General features: G+C 40.2%; 1 protein-coding gene across 1 annotated transcript in view; it reads right to left on the bottom strand.

The window, feature by feature from the left end:
- Nucleotides 1-16,451, bottom strand: part of PLCL2 (phospholipase C like 2) — a 98,879-nt gene extending 82,428 nt beyond the window's left edge. Inside the window, exon 1 of the mRNA XM_062496176.1 lies at nucleotides 16,341-16,451. The gene's annotated coding sequence lies outside the window, so the exon portion shown is untranslated. The remainder of the gene's footprint in view (nucleotides 1-16,340) is intronic.
- Between the last annotated feature and the right edge of the window lie 8,184 nt (nucleotides 16,452-24,635).

The following is a 24,635-nucleotide window of genomic DNA, read 5'->3' as shown; positions in this document are numbered from 1 at the left end:
CCCTTCCCCCATTATGGGCAGAGATGCCACCCACTAGACCAGGTTGCTCAAAGACCCATCCATCCCGGCCTTGAACACTTCTGGGGATAGGGAACCTGCAACCTCCCTGGGCAACCTGTTCCAGTGCCTCACAACCTTCAGAACAAAGAATTTTTTCCTAGCATTTAATCTACATCTCTTCTCTTTTAGCTTAAAACCATTCCCCCTAGTAGCTCAAGGGTAGTTTTGAGATATTTTCCATTTTCTTTATCCTTGGTTGTTTGAAAGTGTAAAGGAAAATGAAATGTTAAAGAGCCTGAGCACAAAAGATGTGAAATTTCAGTATTTTGTAACTTTTTTTTTTTTTAAATAAGCACTCTCCTCTAAGGCTGTGACCTGTTTTGTTGCATGGTTTTTTTTACAATACAAACTTACTGGAACAGCAAACTGGTACCACGATAGATCAGATGCTGCTTGGCACATTAGGAACACTGCAACACAATATTCCCTTCCTGTGTACTTAATAACCTCCAAGCTATGAAATAAACCCCAGAAATAACTATTTTTAATTAGTCTCAAATTAAATAAGGAATAGTTTAAATATCTCCGCTTTTAAGCTTATGCTGACAATTTTCAATTCAAGTGGAATTTTGACTCTTCAAATGAACCCTATGAATCAGGAACATATGTAATGAAAACTACAATTCTGATTCACTCGTATTAAACTGAGTATTTTGTCTTCCTGGTAAATTAATCTTCCCATATATATATATATATATATATATATACACACATGCATATATATACATATATACCTCCCCACCAAACTAAAACTAGTCTATTCAACTAATTCTGGACATTGAACTAAACAGAATAAAAGCTTACAAGTCTAACCCAAGAAAATAGCATCACCTTATGTAACTACCTTTAAAGAAAAAAGAAAACATTTCAAAAAGATGGAGTGATACACAGTGAATACACATAGAAGAACCACACATAATAAAATAATGCTATAGTAAAGAAAAATAAAATTACTCTTTTGTGCTGTTGTTCTAAGCTGCCAACACAGGTCAACAACTTGAACTGACACAACACTCAGGCCAGACAAGAGACCTCCCAGTCTCTCACACAAAAAAAGCTAAACAAATAAAACCCAAAAGTCATAAACAAAAGGGTAACATGGACAGAATTGAAAGTGAAGGATTTACATTATGCCACCTTAAAAGTCAGCTTTCTGCATCAGTTGCTTATTCCCTGTATTTGGAAAACTGCTACATTTCTTTCCAAAGTATTTGTTGGGAAAGATTTTCTTAATGACACTTCTGCCCCTTACATAGATTTCTGAGATCTTTCTGAAAATCAATTGTCTCAGATCTGATAAGCTTTGCAATAACAGGTTATAACAGCTGAGTATAACAATTATCTTCAGTAAAGAGTCCCAAAATAATTTGGGCAAGGAACTGAAGAAAAGGTGCCATAAACTCTGAAATTTTTCAAGTTACAGATTAAAATGTAGGGTTTTGGTTTTGTTGGGTTTTGTTTTTTTTTTTTTTTTTTGGTTTTTTTTTTTTTTTTTTTGTTTTTTTGGAGAGGGCCGGGTCAGGGAGGAGTGTTGGTTCTAAATTTTTACACACAAGTGAAACAGTGTTACAAAATTCTAGCAGGTGTCATCTTCTCCCAGTCATCTACTGTGAATACTGAAAGAAAAAGTATAATGTGAAATAAGTACATTTTTTCAGTAAGAGTTTGGTTCAAAGTCTCCTAGAGTTTTGGTACATTTCTTATTGTGCTTTACAGTAACAAATTACATTAAAACAAAGACTTCCTGGAGGCAATAAGAAATGGCTTTTCACTGCTTATTTAAAACAAGTAATGAGTTTGGCAAGCTACAAAGACAACAGAGATGGAAATGAAGTTTCAAGCAGCACAATTTCTGCCTCTCAGAACTGCAGCTAATGTAAGGCACAGAATGACCACAGACACAGTGAAGAGAGTTCTCCTGTATCATCTGAACACAGCTGGGTGAGAACATTTCTTAGCAGTAGTATAGGGCAAAGGCACAAGTTCAAACACTTATTTTCTCTAAAGTGTTGCCTCTCTCCCTTTCCTCAATCTAGCAGGTGCAAGAATGGCAGTCCTTCTTTGTTTTCCCACTGGAAGAAGCCTGCTCCCTGAGATGACTTTTATTAAAAACAGGGTACTGACAAAACAAAAATATTAGACACAAATTTTATTCTGTCTGTATTAAAAAAAGAAATCTTATGAACTAAGAACTGTCATTAAAAGAACCCTATTTCCAGAAAGAGGGTTAAGAAATATCACATTACTTTTATACACTATAGTGTTGCAAGATGATTTGACAAGCCACAGAGGGATTTTACTGCTGCTCAACAATACCTTTCACAATAAGATCTCCCAAGACACTTTCCAGCAAGAAATTAACTGATACTCCACAAAGAAAAAATTAAAAAAAAAAAAATCACTGCAAAATACTAGTAAAATGTAAGCTTTCCACAAGGCTGTACAGTGCTGAAATCTGTGAAAACTATGAGCTACCAAAGTTGTAGGAAAATAAATCAAAAATATTTTGCCTCCTTCAGTCATGTTATTCTTTGCATATAGCTCATCCTGACCTATCACCAAAAATCTATTATTTTTTTCACCAGCTTTCAAAAACTGCCCTACTACTCAGCAACATGGAAGATATTCCACACAAAAAAATACCTCATTTCTGTTTATTATCATGGAATACCACATTTTCCAAGCAACTCCTTTAAACACTGTGACTATGATTTATATCTCAGATATCTGTGAAATCGCTGTATTTTCCCTGCAACCTGCTTGCATTCTCATGCCTCTGGTTTCAGGAACCTTGGATTGCAATTGAAATTCCTTCCAAGTTGTTGGCCTGAAATAATACAGAACTTTTTTTCATCCTTTCTAATATAACAAATTGAGAGCTTTGAATTGAGGCCCTGCTCTTTTTTCTGAAGTTTTGTCTGTCAACAACAGCATTTAAAGAATTTTTAACTGAATAATCACCTGATCAGTGCAAGACCAAGACAGTTTACATTGTCCTGCAAGGACTCCTAGAAGTTTGAAGGAGACCAAAGTCTCCTAAGCAAATAAAAAGAGGAAGATTTACACAACTACATTGTTAACAATTACATAAGATTTCTTGGACCAAGAGTTCAGTCTGTATTACATTTTTCAAAAATCCTGGAATAAAGAAGCAAACACAAAAGCCCACTTGGCTTATGATAAAAGCAGCCAACAGAAGTTTGCACCAGGAGCCCACGACTTATTCCCATCAACCTCTGTAAGCAGTGCAGATGAGACATATAAAATAAGAAAGGGTTATAAGGTGTACATTTCTAGAATACAGAATTGTATTCTAAACATTTTAAATAGCAAGGAAAAAAAAGTAGGGAGTAGCTTTCACCATTATTCATTTTGACTTTTGCAAGATTCAGTGACATGGCAGCTAGGAGTAAGGCCATGAACCAAACAGAAGAAACCATAATAGTGCTCTGCATTTGTCTTGCATACTAAAAAAAAAAAATATATATTTGTATTTATTTCACACAAAAACATTTTTAAACATTTATCAGCTATGCTGTATTTTAACAGAAAGCATCAGAAAAATTTTCTTTCTCCATCACTGAAGCCAAAGGTACCATTTAATAAAGTACACTGAGCAGATTTACATAAACCCTGTGTGATGGTGGATAATCAGGCACTAGGTTAAATCACCTGGTGACAGGTTTTTCCCAGTAAATGATGTATTTAGTTGATGGCATCCCATAATGCAATTTTACTAAATTCACCAGAAAAAGTGAGGAAGACCTGAAATTAATTCAGTAATTCAATAAATTCACTTCTGAATACTTCCAATACATGAGGAAACAGTTTGCAGACCATATTATAAATCTAAACATTAGAATCTCATTTTTTAAAAAGAAATTAATTCAAGATTCTTAGGTATATGGCAAGTGGTTAATCTTGTAAATGATTTTTAGTGGCCAAAGCTTTAATCACAAGGCCCTCAAAATGATTATAGTAAATTTTACATATCCACTATGGACTGAGTTGAATTTGGGATTAGATGTAGAAGAAAATAATACATTTTCTGAGCTGAACCCACTGAAAGTATATACTTGAGGTATGATTTCCAACTAATATAAAAATTCATCAGCAATTATCAGGACAAAAAAATGGTGAATTTTCTCCCAGCAAGGCAAGAACTCCTAAATTACTGTTTTTGGAGATTAAGTTCAATACTTATGGACAGAAATATTAATTTCCACATGTCAAACAATGAAAATCCAGGTCATGTTCTATTATTGCTACTCCAACTGAGTGTATGTCACACACAGAAGAAAAATAGCACGTAATTAGACATTTTAGAACAAGCAGGAGAGCTACCTGAAGCTTTGAGACTTAATTGCATAAAGATAATGCTGCTGACAGCAATGCTCAGAAATTATGAGTCAGACACTGGACTCTTGTCACAAAATGGGCACAGAAAAGCACAAGGATTCAAAAACCCTCAGGAATTCAGGAATAACCAAGGTATGTCTCAACACAGCAAGCCCAGCTGAACAGGAATAGGCTAATAGGGATTGCTTTGCTTCTCAGTAGTGAGAAAGTACTGAAGAAGGGAAAGAAAACAAACCACTTTCCCTGCTCAAAGGAGAAAGACAGACAAGCAAGTGTTGGGATTCCCTTCCAAGACAATGTTGTTGCATCAATCTTGTGGGATACAGAAACTTCTAGTTACCTTTGTCCTTCATTGCTTACTGTATTTAATAATCTTTTTAATCCTCGGTTGAATAATTCTCTGAAGTGAAACTGTAGATGTTCTATTTTTAGGAAGCTATCTGATCTCATTGTTATACTTTGTGTGAGTCTTCTAAAGAATAAAAATGCCTTCTTGACTCTTCTGGACTCTGACACAGGCATTCTGAAGAGCCTCAGACATTATAAAGCAAAAGAAATAAAAGACTGAATAAAATAATCCATTAACATGAGTGCTGGACAAGAACCTTAAAAGTCAACCACAGCTAGAAGCTCGATGCTAGAAGCTAATCAGCAATGCTGTCACCAGCACCATGAAAAGACTTTGTAACACTTTAAAAGACTTCCAACAGAACTGTCTCCTGCAAAGATGTTAATGGCAGCCACTTCCAACACAAGAATCAGCAGCAGCATTGCCCTTCTTACACAGTTCCTTAAAAAGGTTTTAAATATTTAGCAAAAGGTTTTAACAGTGCTCTCCCACTGCCAATTAGCAGCAGTGATACCATTTAAATATTTGATGATGACAACGCTAAAAATAAATAAATTACAATCCAATTTAGTATCACAATATTGCTAAACCTTCATTATGTTATAGTGGATTTACACATTTGACTGGCACACACTTGGAATACCATTGTAGTCCTGAACTGCAAAAAATTAATAAAATTGAAAGAAAAAAATATACAAAAGAGCACCACGAAAAAAAAAAAAAAAGAACGCTTCAACAGGTGGAACAACTAAAACATCAAGATTTTTTAGCCCAGAAAAAAGAAATTACATCAAGCAAACGTGAGGAACACCTCTCAGCTCATTTGTGGAAAAGAGAAAGTGCTGTTCCAACATAAGAACCAGGGGACACCAGGTAAACAAGTAAATAGCTGCCTGGTAAAACCACACAAAGAAAAAAACAAAGAGGGGGGGAAAGAAAGGACTTCTTCACACAACATGTGGTTAAGAAACTGCCATAGGATGTCACGGTGGTAAAAAGCTTCCAAACTGGCCTTTGACAGCTAATGGGAGGAAAAAACCACCCATAAGGACTGAATGCATCTTAGCTCCAGACCACTTAAGGCTGGAAGCAGATGTCAGGAAAGGAGGCTTTTTCAATTCTTCCTGTTGGAAGCAACATCATGAGCCAAATGGACTTTTCAGCTCGACCCCAGCAGTCATCCTTAAAATTCACAAGGGCTGGGAGCTTTTGAAGACTGGAGGAAACAGAAGCATCTACCCCAAGCTGTGCAGTCAGCCTTCATCACAGACAGGTTCAAGCCCCAAAGCCTGTGGGACTTCAACCCACTGTGAAGGCTGAGTGCCCTGCACTGGAACCTGCACTCCCTTTTCATCACTCCTTTTCTGGGAATTCACAAGCAGACATCAAGTACTGCACAGAGCACACAGAGTTCTGCTCTGCTCCAGCCCTTTGCTGGGAATAAAAGGTTCTCCACCAGCTGTTCCAGACAAAAAGCAGAGTGTGGCCAGGCTGTTACTGCTGAAGCTGCATGAGGGATGCAGAGAGGTTCAAGAACGGGAGGGACAAGCAGGCAGGGTGACACAACAGGTGAAGTGACACACGAACCGGATCCAGGCCAAGCAGGACAGTGAAAGAGCAGACCAGAACTATCAATTCCACAGCAGCTTTCTAAATTTACAAAATACCACAAGAAAATTCTCACAACTGAAAGCATTCAGTGCCTTCACACTACACCACCACTCTCAGAGCAGATTCCAGACCAGGCTGGCCACTCACTGCAGGACCAAGCAAGAGGCACATGGAACACGTCATTTAAGCTGGAAAGTACTGACCTCAAACAGTGCTTGTGAAACACACCTCTGCAACTACTGCAGCTGGGAAGAACAACGAGAAATTAGAGGACACTTGGGTTTAACAAGCACATCCAATAAGCCATGTAAAGTTCTTGGGGGGTTCTCCAAAAGCAAGGAAACCTAATATTACAGGGACTCAAACTACTCATGTCTGATCTAGCTTTCTCCACTGTGTGGTAGTAATGTGCCATGACTATATATACATTCTCATTTCACATAAATATTTAGTCTTGAACTCTAGAATTTACACTGGCTTTTTGTAACAAACTGCTATCAATATATCTCAAAAATTATTTAGGGACCATTCTCTGTAAACAGCAAAATACATTTCAGTTGATTCAAGCCATTTCCTGAAGTGATTTATTTCCAACTATTACTGAGTTTCTCATGCCTTAAGTAGCAAAAATGTATGTATTTACATCGTAAACATGTGAATATAGCAATGATGTATTATTTCAGCAACTCAGAAACTAATATTTGCTACAATACATACATGGAAGAAATTAATTCTGCTTTAAATTTACTAAACAAAAAGGCATGGTAGAGTATACAAAGTCACTGTGTTGCCTTTTTTTTGTGTGCCTGTACTGTTCACAGCAGTTACTTAAAAAAAGTAAATAACTGCCTATCCTAAAATCCCCAACAATAGGAAAGAAAACATTCTTAACAAAAGCTTCAACACAAGCTGAATGCCTGTCCTTTTAGTCCAAATTACATTTAGGTAGTACAAAGCAATGAAATAACTTTTTTTTTTTTTAATATGCAGTCATTTACATTTTATTTTAAGAAATGCAGCTAGAGCAAACAGTTGATGATGTCAAACAGTTTTATCATAGGAAACCAGGCAATGAAATATATAAAGCATCCTGGATTTTCCATCATAAGAGATACTTCACAAAACAAAACCCATGCAGACCATTCTGCTGCTGCAGAATTTCACAACCATTCTTCCTCTCCTATCCTACACTAAAAAGGGCAGTAAAGGATGGGGATATGTTCACAGATGCTAAAACATCAAAGCACACCAAACTGTATAATGCTCTGTAAGCAAAATAATAATGCTAGTAAGAAGATGAAGAAAATAAGAAAATAGAGGCGAAAAGTTATAATCACAGAAATGCAACCATCAAAAGATCTTGACAATTCTGTGGATGTGCTTTTTACCAAAAAAGCAGAAGTCCTTTTTCTCCTGCAATACTGATTATCTCTTAATTTAAAGGAATTATTGACCTATTTTAATCAAGTCTAGCAAAGTAATTAGGACACTCATTACACTAATAAGCATAATATCAATTATCTGCTATATATTTGTAAGGTGTCCATTTCTTATATCAAAATAAAACACCTAAATAAGTTTCTTTTGTTAAAGATTTTCACAGTTACTTTTGAAATCCATCTTAATATCTTGCTATTTTTTATTGTTCATTTTACAAAACTGTCAGCTGCTATGCTGGAAAGGAGTTGGTTTGTTTCTTTAAAGATACTTCCTCTCTGTCTGCACTTATTTCCAGAATCTGAATATTTGGTAACTGAAAAGATCCCTGAGCACAGTATACAATCTGAAGTGCTCTGAGATATTTTATTACTTATTCCAAAAGGCCAAATGACATTAAAAGGAATCCCAAGAGAGGCAGAAATGAATCACAGCTATTTGAATTTCCCAAGGCTGCACCATTTAACACTGTGAGCCCAGTAGTGCCGATTGCCAGTCACTCACTACAGTGCACTCTTCACTGTTTTGAACATTCATGTTTTGTGAGGTCACAGTCTAGGAGAGACCAGGTGAGTGTACTCAGGGATGCTCCTCTTCAGAAACAAGGGATACAAGTGTCTATACAGACAGTTCTGGAAAAGAAGCTATTTAAGTAGATATTGAGAGATGTACTGCAGTCAAGAGGATGGGCAACAGCCAGTCCAAAGGACTGCTTCATGCACAGGCTTCTACGACAGGGAAAAGTCAGTGCAGTGGTGGCACTGCCCCACGTTTTAAAAGGCACGCCAGATGTGAAGATTGACTGTAAATGAGTAACAATAGTCTTCAAAAACACACCTGCAAAACAGGGGAAAAGGCCACTTGCTACTTACTCTCCTTAAAGACAAACAAACCAGCCCCCTCCAAAGGGCCCTTTTTGTGCCAATGCTGCACTCCAGTAATAATAATATAAATTTGTACTTAGCAGCTATTATTTTAATGTATTTGGAGGGAAAAATATTTTCTCATAAATCGTATTTTTGAACCAGATTCTGCTACATCATATTTCTCTATTTACAGGTTGTAAAGAATACAAATAACCAATTTTTATTTTAACCATGGAATATATCATTTTATCTTATATCAAAATCTACAATCACTTTACAGAAAAAAAAAAATCACATACCATGTATGATAAAGTGAGAGCATAGTTAAAACAGGACGTTTACCTGAAGCTGGAAGAGCTGCATGCATGTTAAAAGGTAGGTTAAAATCAGAGAGGACCTGACAAATTGAAGGTATAATCTGAAATAATTAGAATGCAGTTAGTAGGATGAGAACAAGCCTTTTGCAGATGATTGCTTTTGCCCATTACAAAGAGGAACAACCAGCCAGCAGCCCGCACAGAAGGATCACAAACTAAAGGTGATTAAAAGACAAAAGCATCATACTGAAATTTATTAACAGTTGATCCTGTAGCAGAACAGTGGAGCAGAGTAGACTGACCTCTTGAGGTCTCTTCCAGCCCTATTTTTAAACATTCTTCAATACAATTACATTGCTACTTTTTATCGCATTTTTACAATTTCCTCCTCTCTGTGTATATTACACATAAATGAGTATATACCTTTCCTCCCCAAAAATCTACCTGCTGGTCTATTTATATTTACACTTCTATATTTTGAACACAATCACATATTTGTGTGAAAAGATAAATAATTTAGAATCCATGGACTAATATTATGTGTTCCAACTTAATTTGGCCTGTGGAGATTGATAATTGGTGAATTTTATATAAGGGTTTTTTCCTAATAGAGCCAGTGCAAATAATACAAGGACTGATGGCAATATCACCCATGGACCAGCAAAGGCTGGGAAACTACACAATTAACTTGTCCTGTCAGTCTCTGTTTAAATTCTTTTAATCCTCCATGAATGCAATCAAATCATGGGAGCACAGTGTATTATTTGTGAGCCATGTACACCACTGCTCTAACTCCCCGTTTAAAAATAGGCTAAACTAGTCATGTCACTGATCAAGCCTGATAATAGGTATAAGTAAAAATCTCAACAGGTATTCATAATGATGCTTAATTCCATTAATTAATTTTTCACCACTGAACAGACTCAATGTGTTTTGTAGCTAATTTAAGGTTTTGTGGGCAGAGGGGCTGAAGGAGTTCCTATTATTCACACTAGCCAAGCTCTTTACTCAGTCAAAAGAAAAAGACAGATAAGCTCTTCCAGAAGAGAAGTCAGAGAAGCTAAATTCATCCAAATAAAGCTCCAATTCCAAGTCAGCTTTTGGAAAATGTACTTCTCTTCCTGGGCTATAGTGCATAAGTTAACTAAATCACATAAAGGCAGTGTCCTCATGTATACATTTCTACAAACAACTTTTTTGTGTGTGCTGCTTACCTTCAAATAAAATTTTGATTACAGAAACTACTCATGCAACTCAAATCCATACCCAACTCAAGGCACAGTATACCCACTCAGTGGCTGCGACATGTAAAAGATATTTTACCTATATGCTAAATGTGCATAATTGACATATGCTAATTGACAACAAAACTTGTCATGGCTCACAAGTAGTAAACTGCTGGGTACATAGCTCTAATGTGTGTGTGCGTGTGTGTGTATATATATGTATATATATGATACTCTCTGCTAATACTTAAGGTATACAGCTTTTGTATCACAGGGGATGTGATCTTTACAGCGTTAAATATTCTTTTGAAAATGTTCTATTCTTTAAAAATTAGGAAACCAGTACACAATCAGTAGTAGAGGATGGATAAGGAATACAGATATGGAAAGGTGCTGGTAACCTTCTATAATCTATCTGAGAGTGCAACAATTCACAGACACAGCATCCTCTAAAAGGAAGCTCCTGGATTCATGGAGCTGCAATTAGCTATTCAGGCCTCTCACACTGACAAACCAGAAATAAGACAGATATGCATTAAAAGAAAAATAAAAAACTAAGAAACAAACAAAAATCCAGAAACAGCCTCTCAGAAAAACCTACACTTTGGCTGTGTAGTTCAATGACTGTCCAGGGTAAGATGTAGGGGGAGCTCAACTATTACAGCCTTCTCTCTTAAATATATGTCTTTTTAGTGCTGTCAGTTTTGGTGTCAATTAGCACATGTCAATTATGCACATTTAACATATAGACAAAATATCCTTTACTGCTGGGACATCCACGTCCTTCTTCCAAAGATCTTCTACGACTGGAAGGAATTCAGCTGATACTGTCGCACTTTGTTTCCAAACAGAAGGGCAGGAATAAACCAAATATGTTAGTTTTCTCTTTCTTTCCTCTCCATGGCTGTTTCCTTTGAACTTAAGGAACCTTAGCACCTTCAGGCCAAAGACTGCTTAATCAAGTTTATTTGCACTGTTACACAAGTTTCTTTGCAATATTACTGAAAAATCAGGAAATTTCATACACTTTAAACTGAGTCCGGCAACCTAATTCCTTGATATACTTTTAGATGGAAGCCGGCTATCTATGACCTATTCCAGGGCCTCCATGAAGACTTGCAAACATTGTGGTTAATATAACTTAGGACTGCAGAGAACCTAAGTCCATTGCAAATGCTACATTAGAATTTACCATGAAAGCAAAAGGGTTTATATTAAAGCCTTTAAAACAATCATAGCTGTAGAAAACACTGTCCAACATTCTCCACATTTCATATTTTTTACACCTGATACAAATGGGTTTACAGTACGAACTAGAGATCACAGAAGACTGAGAATAAGTTAGCAACATATACTGGCATTCTAACAAGAAAGAAGATCTTGATGTACATGCTGTCTAAATCCCCTGTCATAAAAAGACACTGATATGTTTAGTTTCAAAAGCAAAGCTCTGCTGAAAATTATAGCCTAGAGTATCTACCTGCTAAATTTGGTTCTTCTCTTCTTATAGGCTTTGAAAGTTAGGAGTTTACAATGCTCAGCAAGTACATGACTTTATATGATGAAAGCTTGAGTTTAGACCCATAAGAAAAAAAGATTTGTTTAAGTTACCAGCCAAGAAATGTATTGACAATGAGATCAGTATTGGCATATGCAAAAAAAACACCCATTTGTGTGGACTTTGCTTCCACACACATGTTGATAAAAACACGCCTGCTCACAAATGCTGAAGCCACCTTTCTCCACGTGTTTCTCACTGCTGCCTTCTAAATAACTGCAGTCTCCCCTAAGTGCATCTCTTCTCATTTTATTACTGCAACCTGTCTCCTAATAAAGACATATTTATCCCCATGGATCTCTTCCCGTCTATAGCTTTGGGAAACCATGAGGCTCTGTAAGCATTTATTGGACACCCCTGGAAGCTAGCAGCTCTGAGGAAACACACCCATACACAAGTCACTTGCTGCCTTAAAGATTCTCAAACGCCTACCACCTCAAAGTCTCTTTAAGAAAGGCATGGAGGAACCTCACACAAAAATAAAGCAAGCTCAATGCCAACTGTCAGAGCAGCTAAGAAAAGTGCACAGGATGCTTAAACCCACTTTGAACTGCAAGATGTAAGTTTGCTTCACAGAATATTGTAGGAAATGTTGTAGGAAATTACATAATAGGAAACCACAGCTAGCTGCACCAAGGAAAATATTATGGGAAAACAAAACAGTCACCCTAAAATCCACAACATACAAACACCATATAAATTAGTTCACAAATCACTTAATCCCATGGATCCACAATGTATCATCACTATTGCCTCTTGAAAAATCAGAATCTCATAAATACAGAGAAGAATAAATAAAAGTGAAAGTCTCTATAAACACATATATATAGCCCCTGGCCCTTAAATTTGGTTCCACAAAGGAAAGCAATAAAATAGGCTATTCCATTAAAATTGCAACAAATGAAGAATACAATCTTTAATCCTTTCAGCCTAAACACAGCTGACACATGAGAGTGAAAGGCCAAGTAAACTACTATATATAAAGACTGTCTTACTTTTTCCAGTAATAGTGGCTGTACCACCTGTCATCAACCTAGGTGACACCTCAGCCTCAAAGAGTACATCATCTTACACCAAATGAGAAAGAAAACGTCAAAAGCAGGTGCACAAAATACATAAGACAGAAAAAACATGGAGCTACTGGAAAAAGGGAACAGAGACTGAAAGTAAGAAAGGAAAGGGAAAAAGGCAGCAACTGCTCTTCTCAGAGTTATGAAAATAGACAGCCAATGGAAGCACAGACTGAAACCAAAATAAAACACAGATCTGTGCTCCTGATTTTCATGCACAAATATGTGGATCTAAAGAATTTAATCTGAACTACAGCTATTATTCAAATGTCAATTTTCCAATTGTGACCCAAATGTCCACACCAGTAATTGGCAGCCACGACATTTAAGTATTAAATATTCCATAAAGGTGCATTTTACAGATCAAAGACAAATTTATGTTTTGCATCAATGTATGAAATCTACATTTGCAAGGAACAGACCCGTACCTTGAGGTTACTATCTTCTTTAAGAGCAGTTTTAGTGATATAAGCTATTAAAACCCCAGGAATACTTCCCAAAAGCATATTACATCTTACTCTTTCCACTTTTTACAGACTTCTGTGCAAGAGCAGACATCCGTGCCAGATGTTCCAGAAGGCTTAGAAGGTTTCAACCAGGCACCAACACACCTGGACTCAAACCACCTGAACTGCTGAACTAAGCAGGCAGAATCATATTCAGAACATATTTAGACAAGTGATTTTTCCCAAAAGTATTAAAACAGTCATATCTAAAATAAATATGGACCACATAACTTTAAATGCAGTGTTGTCACATTTTTCTACTCGAGATAATTATTCAAATAATAACACAAAGTTTTAGTAATCAGTTCTTGGCTGCTGAACAGACTACTGTTCACATCTGCAAAATGGTATTCAGCAGCAATAATAGCAGAAAGTTGAATAACTGTGTATTCCTAAGTGCTATCATTGCTGTAGAAACTAAGAACCTTGACTCAAGTACCTATTAAATGTAATTCAAAATCTATTTCCTTATCTCATGCTTCTTGATCTTAATATATCACAAATCCCTAGGCACTGTGACCTTGCTTGGTCCTCAGAGAGGCAGAAGGTTGCTGTATAATTCAATCATACACTACAAAGTAGTACAACAGCATGGTACACACTGCAAACAACACTAGTGTCTTTCTTGGGCTACCACAGAAGAAACAAGAAACTGTTAAGCAGTATCAGACCTGTAAAAAGAAAATCACTGGTAAATCCAGCAAATAAGAAGTTATTCCAATACCAAGCTCAGCTGCCCCCTGTCCATTGTTATGATTGCTTTAGCAAACACACACATACACACAGGTACACGCCCAGCATCACTGCTCAGACAGGAAGGGTGGGTACTGCCTGTCAAATATGTTCGACTGCTCACTGCCCTTGGTCTCCCCTTGGTTTTTACAGCAAGGCCCAGGAGATGGTAACACAACTTTCAATACACTACTAGACTTGATATTCTACATGTTTTTCTATCATCCAATCAACAGAACAGAGAAAATGGACAAAACAGGAACTGAAGGTGTGAAATTTACGTTCTAACTGTGGTGAGTTGGCTTTGTTTGGTGCTGTGATGGTGGTGTTTTTTATTTTGGCGTGGGGGATTCTTTTTTGTTGATGTGACTGAAATTTGAGAATATCATAGGATGAATGTGGATTTTAATGATAAGGGGTGTAATGCCTCTTGAGTTTGCATGACAAGATTTTGGCAGCAGGGGGGCTACAAGGGTGGCTTCTGTGAGAAGCTTCGAGATGCTTCACCTATGACCAGCCAATGCCAGCTGGCTCCGAGATGGCCAAGCCACCACTCCTGACTGTGGTGGTGCCCCTGGGATAACAGACTTAATGGGGTAGGGGAAAAAAACCTGATTGGAAGCACTTGCAGCCAGAGAAAGGGGGGCACAACTGACAAACGAAACAACACTGCAGACACCAAGGTCAGTGAAAGGGTGGGACTGAGGTGCTCCAGGTGCCAGAGCTGAAATTTCCCTGCAGCCAATGGAGAAGACCACAGTGAGACAGGAGGACTCCATGGCAGAGGAGGTGGATGCCTGAAGATGCAACCCTGTGGGAAACCCACACTGCAGAGGGCTCCTGGAAGGATTGGCGACCCCAGGTGGGAACCACACTGAAGCAGTTCATGAAGAACAGCACCCTGTGGATAAGACTCAGGCTGGAGAAGTTCATGGAAGTTCTCCCTCCCATGGGAGGAGATCTAATGCTGGAGCAGGGTAAAAGTTCATTCCCTGAGGAAGACGGAACAGTAGAAACATGTGATGAACTGACCACAACCCCCATTCCACAGGAGAGGGGCAAAATGGAGGGAAGGTGTTTTTAAGATTTGGTTTTATTTCTTATTATCATGTACTGATTTGATTAATAATAAATTAATTTACCCAAACTAACTGTAATTACCAAATTACTGACATGTTTTGTCCATGACAGTAATTTCTGAGAGATCTCTCCCTGTCCTTATCTCGACCCATGAGCCTTTTAGCTTCTCTTCCCTGTCCAGATGAGGAGGGGAATGATAGAGTGGCTTTGGTGGGTATCTGGAATCCAGCCAGGGCCAGCCCACCACAGCTGATTTTGGAAGCATATAAATATCTAAGAAGACAACACATCTAGCTTAATTTAGATCTAGCTGATCTTGATTAAATTCAGATCTTAAGTACTTGAAGTTGTGCCTCATTTCACAGCTGTTATACCACTGGACCAATTTCTGTACGTTCTCTCTATATTTTCACTGGGGTTGGGAAAGCTAACCCAATATGTATCGCAAGGACTGTGCATTTAAGAAACCAAAACAAGCTTATTTGTAGAAATAATTGTAGTTAAAAAAAAAAGCATTATTTTTTGCCCAAGCTACATTCTACCACTGATGCTCCCCCTACTTTTCAAGCTTAAACATAAGTGTTCAGAATATGCAGAGCTAAGTATAAAGATGTTTCTAGAGGTGAAGTACAACTCGGCCTACTGCTAAACGAGCTGTCATTTTTAACAAGAAGAATGTTCCCTATTATACCGTCTCCCACCCCTAGCCCAATGAGATCCTGCATCTCTCATCACCTGCTGTGTGCCTGTCACACACACAAGCCAATGGAGCCAACTAAATTGCTCTGCACAGGTGCATCCCAAATAATAAGCATACTGTGCAATTCATGTCTTTCCCTGCCAGGCTGGTGCCCATGTTTTCTTGTCACAAGCCAGCTAGTTTATCTCGCCTTCCCTAACAGGAGTTAGAGCCTTCTACTTTAATAAACCTCAAAACATGACGCCCTGCTACCCACAAGCGTGGATGTATACAAAGCCATCCTCTCACTGTTGTCCACTTCTGACAAAGGAAAAATCAAGTCCCCTCGCCACAGGCGGGAGGAAAAAAAAGAGAAAGGAAAAAGCTGCCTTTCCTTTCATCTAGAGCCAGGGCTCAATGTATCGCCCGCATCTCCCCGCCTCTGTCACAGAGGAAAAAGACCCCGATGGGGAGGAGCAAGAGCTCTTACCTTAATTATGCTGCTCCTCCGGGGGATGCCGGGTTTGCCTTCTCGTTGTTGACTGGTGGAAAATCCTTTTTCTTTGCTGCTGCTCTCCGGGCTTGCAGGAGGAGCTGATCCCAGCTCCTCACCGACTCCCGGCTGGGCACAGTCCCCGTTGGAGACCCGGCTGCCCGCACTATCAAAGCGGGATCTCCCGCCGCCTCCTCCTCCTCCTTCCCCATCGCCTGCCTTGAACGCCACCTTGCCTTGGACCGGCCCCGGGGAGGAGGGCAGCCCCCCGCCGCCGGTGCCGCCACCGCTGCCAAACTCCGCCATCAGCCTCCCTGGCTACGGCAGAAGCACCACCGCTGCCCCCCTCCCCTCCTCCCGAGGCCGCTCGGCGGTGGCTCTCCTTCCGCTTTCTCTCTATTTACGATCGGGGGATTTTGAGCCAAAGTCTCTCCCCCCCGCGCATCTGGCAGCCGAGGCCGCGTAGCTCCAAGAGGGGAGGGGGGGACGGACGGAACGTGTCGGTGGCGGCTCGGTGAGCACCAGTCCCGCAGCACCTGGGGAGGGAAAAGGAGACGAAACGTGACAACCGGTCCTCACACGAGGCGGAGGAGCGGCGCGGCGCGCTGCCCTGCGCGCACACACACGGACACGCGTGGGAGGAGAGGGACCGCCCGGCTCCCCGCCCGCACGGGCGCGACCCGCCGGGGGCACCGAGCGGGCAGAGCGCAGCCCCGCCGCGGGGACGGGGACAGGGACCGGGACCGGCCCGCCCCGGGGCGGGGGAGGCTGGAGGGGAGCGGAGGAACTGCGATTGTGGGGCTGCTCAGCCGCGGAAAACGAGAGGCGTTGATGGCGGTATTTTCTCACCCTGACACAGCGAAGCGGGAGCGAAAAGAGAACTTGCAGAACAACACGCCCCAAAGCCTCCGGCCCCGGCCGGGAGGAAAGCCCGTCCCACGCACGGCGGGGACGATCCGCCGCAGCCGCTCACCGGCCACGAGCGGCGGCGAGAAGCGGCGGAACACAAGCAGGCTCGACGCCCCCCCCCCCCCCCCCCGGGCAACCCCTGAGCGCCCTCCGCAACTTTTCTCCCTTCCCGCTGCCTGCCGACATCCAGCCGCCCCGGAGCGGAGACAGCCCCGGCCCCCGCGGCACCCCGGCCCGCCCGCTGCGGCCCCGCTACCCACCTCGGCGGCGAGGGGAGCCCCCGGCTGCCGCTGCTGCAGGAGCCGCTTTTCCCCCTCTCCCCTCCTCCCCGCTATGGTCGCCGCCTCTGCCCGGAGCCGGATACAGAGAGAAACTGATTCATGTGGCTGCTTCCCTCGCTCTCTGCTGCTGCCGCTGCCGCCGCCTTCCCCGGCCCAATGCTCGGCAGCAGTCCCGCGGGGAGAAACGCGGGCAGCGCCGAGGGGAGAGGCAGCCCCGGCCGCCCCCGCGAGGAAACTCTCCGGGGAAGGCTGAGCGAGCGATCCGGGCTGGCCTCCCCCGCCGCCGCCGCCGCCAGTCACAGGGCCGGCCCCGCGCCGATGGGCGGCCCCGCCGCCAGCACCCCCCTCCGGCAGCTCGGGAGCGCTCCGCCGGAGGGCAGGACCCGCGCCCGCCCCTTCCCGCGCCCCGCGCTCACCGCTGCATTCCTCCGCACGCTCCCGCCCCGCGCCTCTCGCCCGGGCTCCGCGCTGGCTGGCACAGGAGAGCCCGCTCCCCGGCCCCCCGCGCCCAGCCGCATCCTCCGCTCCGCTGCCGTCGGGACCCCGGGCCCTTCACCCGCCCTGCCCACCCGAGGGGCTGCGACCGCCCGGGCTCGCAGGAAAGACGGGGGGCGGCGGTGGAGCGGCCGTTCCCGCACCCTACCGGGCGCTGACAGACCAATGAGAGCCCAATTAATCCAATTAGAGCCCTTAATTCATAAAGGAACTAATGTGATGGAGTGCTGGAATATTAAAAGCTTAACGGAAACTGCAACTTCATGGTTACCTTCGAGCGTGTCCACAACACAGTGTGCTCGGCCAGAGTGCCCTCACATATCCCATAAACGCTCGTTTAGGTTTGCTATGAGACCAACGGGAGGGACTTGGTGGAAGAGCAGTATCCCAGACAGCCACGTATTTATTTTTACCTCTTAACACAGTTGCATGTTGCAAGAACTTGATATTTCACGATTAAGTTGAATAAAGGGAAATGAAATGCCATAGCTGAGGCACTTGGCCCTTTAGTTGAAATTCAAAAATTGAGTCAGTTGGGGAGACAATACATTGAGAACCTGAGCAAAATTGGAAATCGCACAAATAAGAGTGCAAAGAGTCACGCTGAGCAAAGAGACACCTAAGACAAGCCACACCATCTGACCTTCAGCATTTGGCTGAAGTGCTTAATACAGGATCTTGACTCAGATTATAGTCGAATGAAAGCACTACACTTTTAATTTAGGTTCCCCCAGTTGCCCTCAGGAGATCACTGACTGTGCCTGGAACCGCTGGCACAGAGATCAGATACCTACCTTAGATAGCTTGAATAAGGCAGCATAAATATCCCCCTTCAGCAAACTGGTGGTGAAAACACTGGGTTGAAGGGCACATTTTCAGTCCTGTCCCCCAACTCCAGGGTTTTACCAAAGACTGCAGAGCCTTGCCTCCATACCTTTGTGGCCCACTGCCCTGAGCTGTCTCCAGAAGGAAGGCACATCCATCTTTTCCTTCAGAACACGAAGGGACAGCTTACTACTCCAAAACACAGAGCCACAGAGTGGCTCATACACAGAGCATATGTCTTCTGTCTGTTTTTACTGTTTAGATCACTCAGAGCATGAGAGCCCTCATTTCAATCTCCTCTTCCTGAAGAGACTCACATCTGTGTCCCCCCAGTCATTGAGCAACCACCAACTTACAGACTGCTGCTGGTGAGGGTGATTTCTTCAATATTCTGGTGCTTGTCACTGCAGCAGAAAAGGAACCAGAAGGTGTGGTGCAGATTGGAGGAAAGTATGACGCTCTTTGGACAATATTACTTACTCAGTATCACTTCTAGTGGGTCAAGGAAGTTCAGACTCTGACATTGCTACGTGACTCGTATATGGTCCCAATTTAATCAAACTATTAACAAAGCTTAAGGTTAAGTGAAAACCTGCACATTTGCAGGATTTAAACTGTAAACACTAGGGACATTAATATTAAACTTAAGATCTGAAGTAGCTAAAGTTTGTGGTTTCATTAGCTGGTAATACAGTGATTTTAGAATTTGCCCTTATGTGAACATCTCTTGCCTGAACATCGTGCCTTGCCATTTAACTAGGAAAAGTCAGCCTTGAATATTAAATGTTATCCAGTATTGTATCTACAGATGTGGACATTACAAACCATCCCTACGGGAGACACTTAGTCATTAGGAGCGTCACCATTTCTTCTGAAGGATGAAATTTATACACAACAGGTACAAAATGTTATTAGAATCATTTGTCACAGAGCATTGTCAGTAAATTGGTGAGGAATATGTGTGCTTTCTGTCATCTTGTTGCTTAAGATGCACATAGTAGAATACCAGTTTTAAGGCCTTTAGCAAAATCTGATCAGTCCTGTCTCAGAGAAAAAAAAAATAGTATTAAAAAACCCCTTTTCAACTCTGCTTATCTGTCCAACCTGTATAGAAACAAGATAACAATGCTGAAAAATAAATCACTGAACTTTAGCCTTGGCAGCTCTGTAATGAATGACACCAATACCTGCAGACATTGCCAGACTTGACTGTGAAGGTGGTGATCCAATACAAAGGAAATAGTAAAACTTCTGAATCTAGTCTTAAGAATACACGCACACAAATCAATGTAATAACACCTGTATTATGCTTATTCTAAATATTGAAATTCAATTACTGATAAAAACATTGTATCAGACACTAAACTAGAAAGGTTGTGCTAGCAAGATGGAGGTAGTAAATAATTCGTTCTCCAAAGCTAAGATTTATTTTGATGATCATTCACTGATTTTTCTTACTGTCCCATTCTGTTTTACTGGACGTCTTAAATTAGCACGATGTTTCTTCAGATGCATTTTGAATGCTTAAGGTTGAAATGTATTTCCATATACAAAAGGAGGCATTTCTGATTAACCAAATCCCAGAAACGGTCACCAAGACTGAGCTACTCCATAGAGACCTTGTTTATCCCTGTGAGCTCAGGTTTCCAAAGCAGTTCATGTGATACTAATGTGAACTGTATGCTTTCTTTGGCAGAACTTTTTGAAGATCAAGGGGTGAAGAAACTTTTTCATTATCATTATTCAGTAGTGGCCTCAGCAGGCTCTATTTGTTTAATTGTTAAATGAAATAAGGATTATACTGGAATCAAAATACCCTTCTATGACAATATTTAACTGTGAGAACTTGCTGTCATGTGCACATATTACCTATTTTCATAAAATCCTATTAAATATCAAAGTTCCACAGCTAAGCTAACATTACCCATTGAACTTTTCTAACTCAAATAGTGTGGCAGTAGAAACATGCCAAGAAACAGGATATGTTTAAACCCTTAACCAGTGGCTAAATGGCCAGTGTTTAAAGAAGCCAAATACCAGATTATTGCTAATACACTAAATACTTTTTATTCCAAACATAAAACACTTTAATTAGCAATTATCTTGTTCAAATATTGTTTTTCTGACACCTCTGCTTGAAATATATTTTTTCTTTATTGTAAGTATCTCCACAATTCTGGTGATAATTTAAACTGCTTGACTTGATTGTTCAGGTCACAGTCTAGCACATACTTGTTTGTTATGCTTGTTTATAATTAAGCATACATGTTTAAGCTGTCCCATTACAGTCAGAATCTGATTCATAATTAATCCAAAGCAAGATTTATCTATAAATAATTCATTATTGAATGCAACATCTGTAAACAGCAGGTGTGTTATATGCACATAAAATGTGCAGACAGTACAATGTGCACTAAAGGTGGCAAAAAGAGGTAGAAAAACTTAAACTGACAGATGTGTCTACTGCAGAGCATTTATTAACATTGTGTACATTATTATTTTTGTCTTTTTTTTTCTATTTTGGAAAGTTCTTTATACTAGCAGTGATTATAGGAGTAAGCTAGGAGTTGGATTTTGATGATCCTTCTTGGCCCTTTCCAACTTAGGGTATGCTATGATTCTATAACTCGAAGTATGAAGATTTTTTTAATTAAGTAACTCAACCATTTTAGCCTATTAAACACAGCTTAAGGAATGTTTTCTCTCTATCCTACCTATAATGCCTTTTAGTTTGGCTACCAGCCTACTCAATGTGATGGTTGAGAATTAACAAGAGCTTAACAGTCAATCTACTCTACCCCTACAGGCTCTTGAATCCAGGAGTGCTTTTCTAAATCAAGATCATTCAGCAGTTCTTCTTTAAACTGTCTGTTTTTAAGACTATCATGCTTCAGTGGCTAGTTGGTTACAACACAGCTTTAAATCATATTGCTATGAAAATAAGACTCTTTGTATATATGTTTTCAAAAAGGTCAAGGTTTTTAAAACCTGAAAGAGAGTACTCCCTTCCTGCCCATTAAAAGAGAAGACTTTAAGGGAAAGTTAAAGAGCAGACAGGAAGGACTTTCTGGATATCAGAGGCCTCCCTCAAGGCCTTAGTTTGCAAACTAAAAATTAAGTCTTTTTAAAAAGTCTTGACCTAGGCACTAAATCTGAGTAACTCTTTTGGGAATCCTGGAGTTATCTTAACATGAAATTACAGGAAATTTATCATATTCTAATAGCATGCTGTTAGTTTGCCATTCTTGAAAATGCTGAAAATCAAATCTTTGTCTTTAATATCAGCATTTGGAAAACTTATTTTGTAGCAATGCTATTTGAGGTATTTTTTGATAAAGTTTCAGTGGAGCAAAATTTGCATTTTCTTCTACTAGGAAAGGCAGGCACCCTGGGAAAGACTTTGCATTGCGCCAGTTTCAGCAGAGGGACATATGTTTTATCAGGGGGAACAGGACAACAAACCTGCTCTTGAAGTGTTTCTGGTGCATCATTAAAAAGAACATATAGCGTTTCCCATCTCCTGGAGTTGTACTCTGCCCTCTAAGGAGAAGTTACAGAGTTACAAAAACCGGATGAGAGCCAGGATTCTGCAATGGATTGGATTTCATTTTTTCCCTCCTTAGGTTTGTTAGTAAGTACTGGGTATATGTAGAAGCATTTGACTTGTGAGACAAGGTATTTCATAAGTCAGCTACTTTTGTCATTTGAAGCATCTGACTCTTTTATTACAGGAGCATGCCAATAAAATAGCCCTCAATGCTATAACTTCTTCAAACCCAACCTTTTTTAAACTAACAAAAGTGTTAATAGTGATCAAGAGCTTTCATTAAATTTGCACAAGGAAAAAGACATAAAACTTTTAATTTGCAATTTCAGCATTATATGCTTTGTGAATTCTCATCATAGCAGAATATTAAACACTTCCACTCCTTTGAGTAAAACTGCATCTTTTCCATTATAGGTGGGTAGGCAAATAAAATCAGTTGAATTTTTTGACAGCCTGAGTTTCTTCTATAATTGTCTTCATTTTATCATGTCCATGAGGGTAAACACTGGGTCTACATGTGCTAAATAAGAGTTGCAGTGTGATATGTCTTCACTTCTGAGGGTTTAATGGGGGAGTTAACACATACACACTTCTGCTGATAGACAATTAACTGTGTGCTGGTGTCAGCTTGTCTTGTTTTAAACCTTGCAACACAATACCACAAGAAGAGGAATATACATGTATAAAAGAGGAATGAAGGGCTTTTATTGAATGGCAGTCAAAATACACATAATTTACTTTAGCTTAGCAACTTTTCTGAATTACAAGAAATCACATTGTATTCTTAGTATATGCCCACTATAGGGGTTGATTCAACTTGCTATACTCCAAGACATAAATGCATTTCTTTTCAGTCATGTGAGAAAAAATCATACAGCGCAAATTATTTGAAGCAGGTTAAAAAAAGGTTTGGTAACACACAGGGAACATAGTTTTTCCTGCTGTTTGACATGGATATTGGTAGACTGTAAGACAACAGACAGTGAGATTGTATCCTATCCTAAAGCTTGTAGTGGAGTTCCTTAATCCCATTAATTTTTGTATTGCTCACATTAGTAATTAACATCAGTTCCTGTCCCTTGGGAATGGTAGATTTGGGTATGTTGCACTAACCAGCACAGTTCTTAACAGAATCAATTACACAATTTAATTTTTCATCCAGTATTCCAACTTCGGAGGCATATGTCAGTCATGTCTGTTTTCTTTATTTTTAGTTCTAAAAATGCATAACAATTTACAGTATTTATAGATGGTTTCACATGCATACTCAAAACTCCTTTACTAGAAATAGGTTGATGGTTGAAATTTCAGGTGAGAAGACCTTGAGAAAATGTCTCTTGTACAACTATCACAAACTGAGAGGAGTCAGTAGATAGGTAATAGTCTTTTTAATTTCTCTGAAACATTTACATTTTGCATAAATCAGACATGAAATTCAGCGTCCTGACCACTAATGTAACTATTCCTATATTCTCTGGATTTTAAGAAAAATGTATATAACAAAATCTCTCTGTTAATATACAGCCTTAATACAGAATATACTCACTTTCTGAGTAAACAGCAGCTGAAGTCAAGGGAAAGTACCACTTTTCTTCCGCCAAAAACCAGAAGGAAATTCCCAGCTTCTGTTCTGTTCTTTGCTATGGCAACCTACTCCTGGAAGAAGAGTCACCAGGAGGGAGAATCTCTGTTGGGATAACAGTAAAACTAAGCACTATTTGAAGATTTTCTAGTTCTCTCACATTCTGACTTCACATATCTTGTTCTCTCACATTTTGACTTTAAGCTGTGAAAACAAAGTTGTTTCAGCTGGCACTCTTCTAAATCCTTTTTGTACAGAAGAAGCCCTTCCAACCTTCCTTTTCTCATCTGACTTCCCCTTTCTGTAGGGATCTATACATTTTTCTTGAATTCATTGTGCAAATTGCTTTTCCCTCCTCCATCTAAGACAAGAAGCTGCAATGAAGTTCGATCCTCTGAGCATTCATTCACTGTCATTCTCAAGGACGGAAGAAACTCCAGAAAAGTTAGGAAAATAGCAGGGGAAGAGTATGAATGAAGAAAATTTATGAAAAGGGCCAGCACAGAAGGACAATAGGACATAATGGTAAAAAACATTAACCTTTACTTACAGTAAGTTTCAAGATTACTGTTATCATATTTCATAGCACTAACTAGAGAGAGGAAAAATGAAAAGAGTGAACACTGAGTGAAAGAGCAAGTCAAAATTAGAGA

The sequence above is a fragment of the Cinclus cinclus genome, chromosome 1 (assembly GCF_963662255.1).
Source record: "Cinclus cinclus chromosome 1, bCinCin1.1, whole genome shotgun sequence".
Classification (NCBI taxonomy): Eukaryota; Metazoa; Chordata; class Aves; order Passeriformes; family Cinclidae; genus Cinclus; species Cinclus cinclus.
Note: the sequence above shows the minus strand (reverse complement) of the source record. Positions and strands in the feature narration are given on the sequence as shown.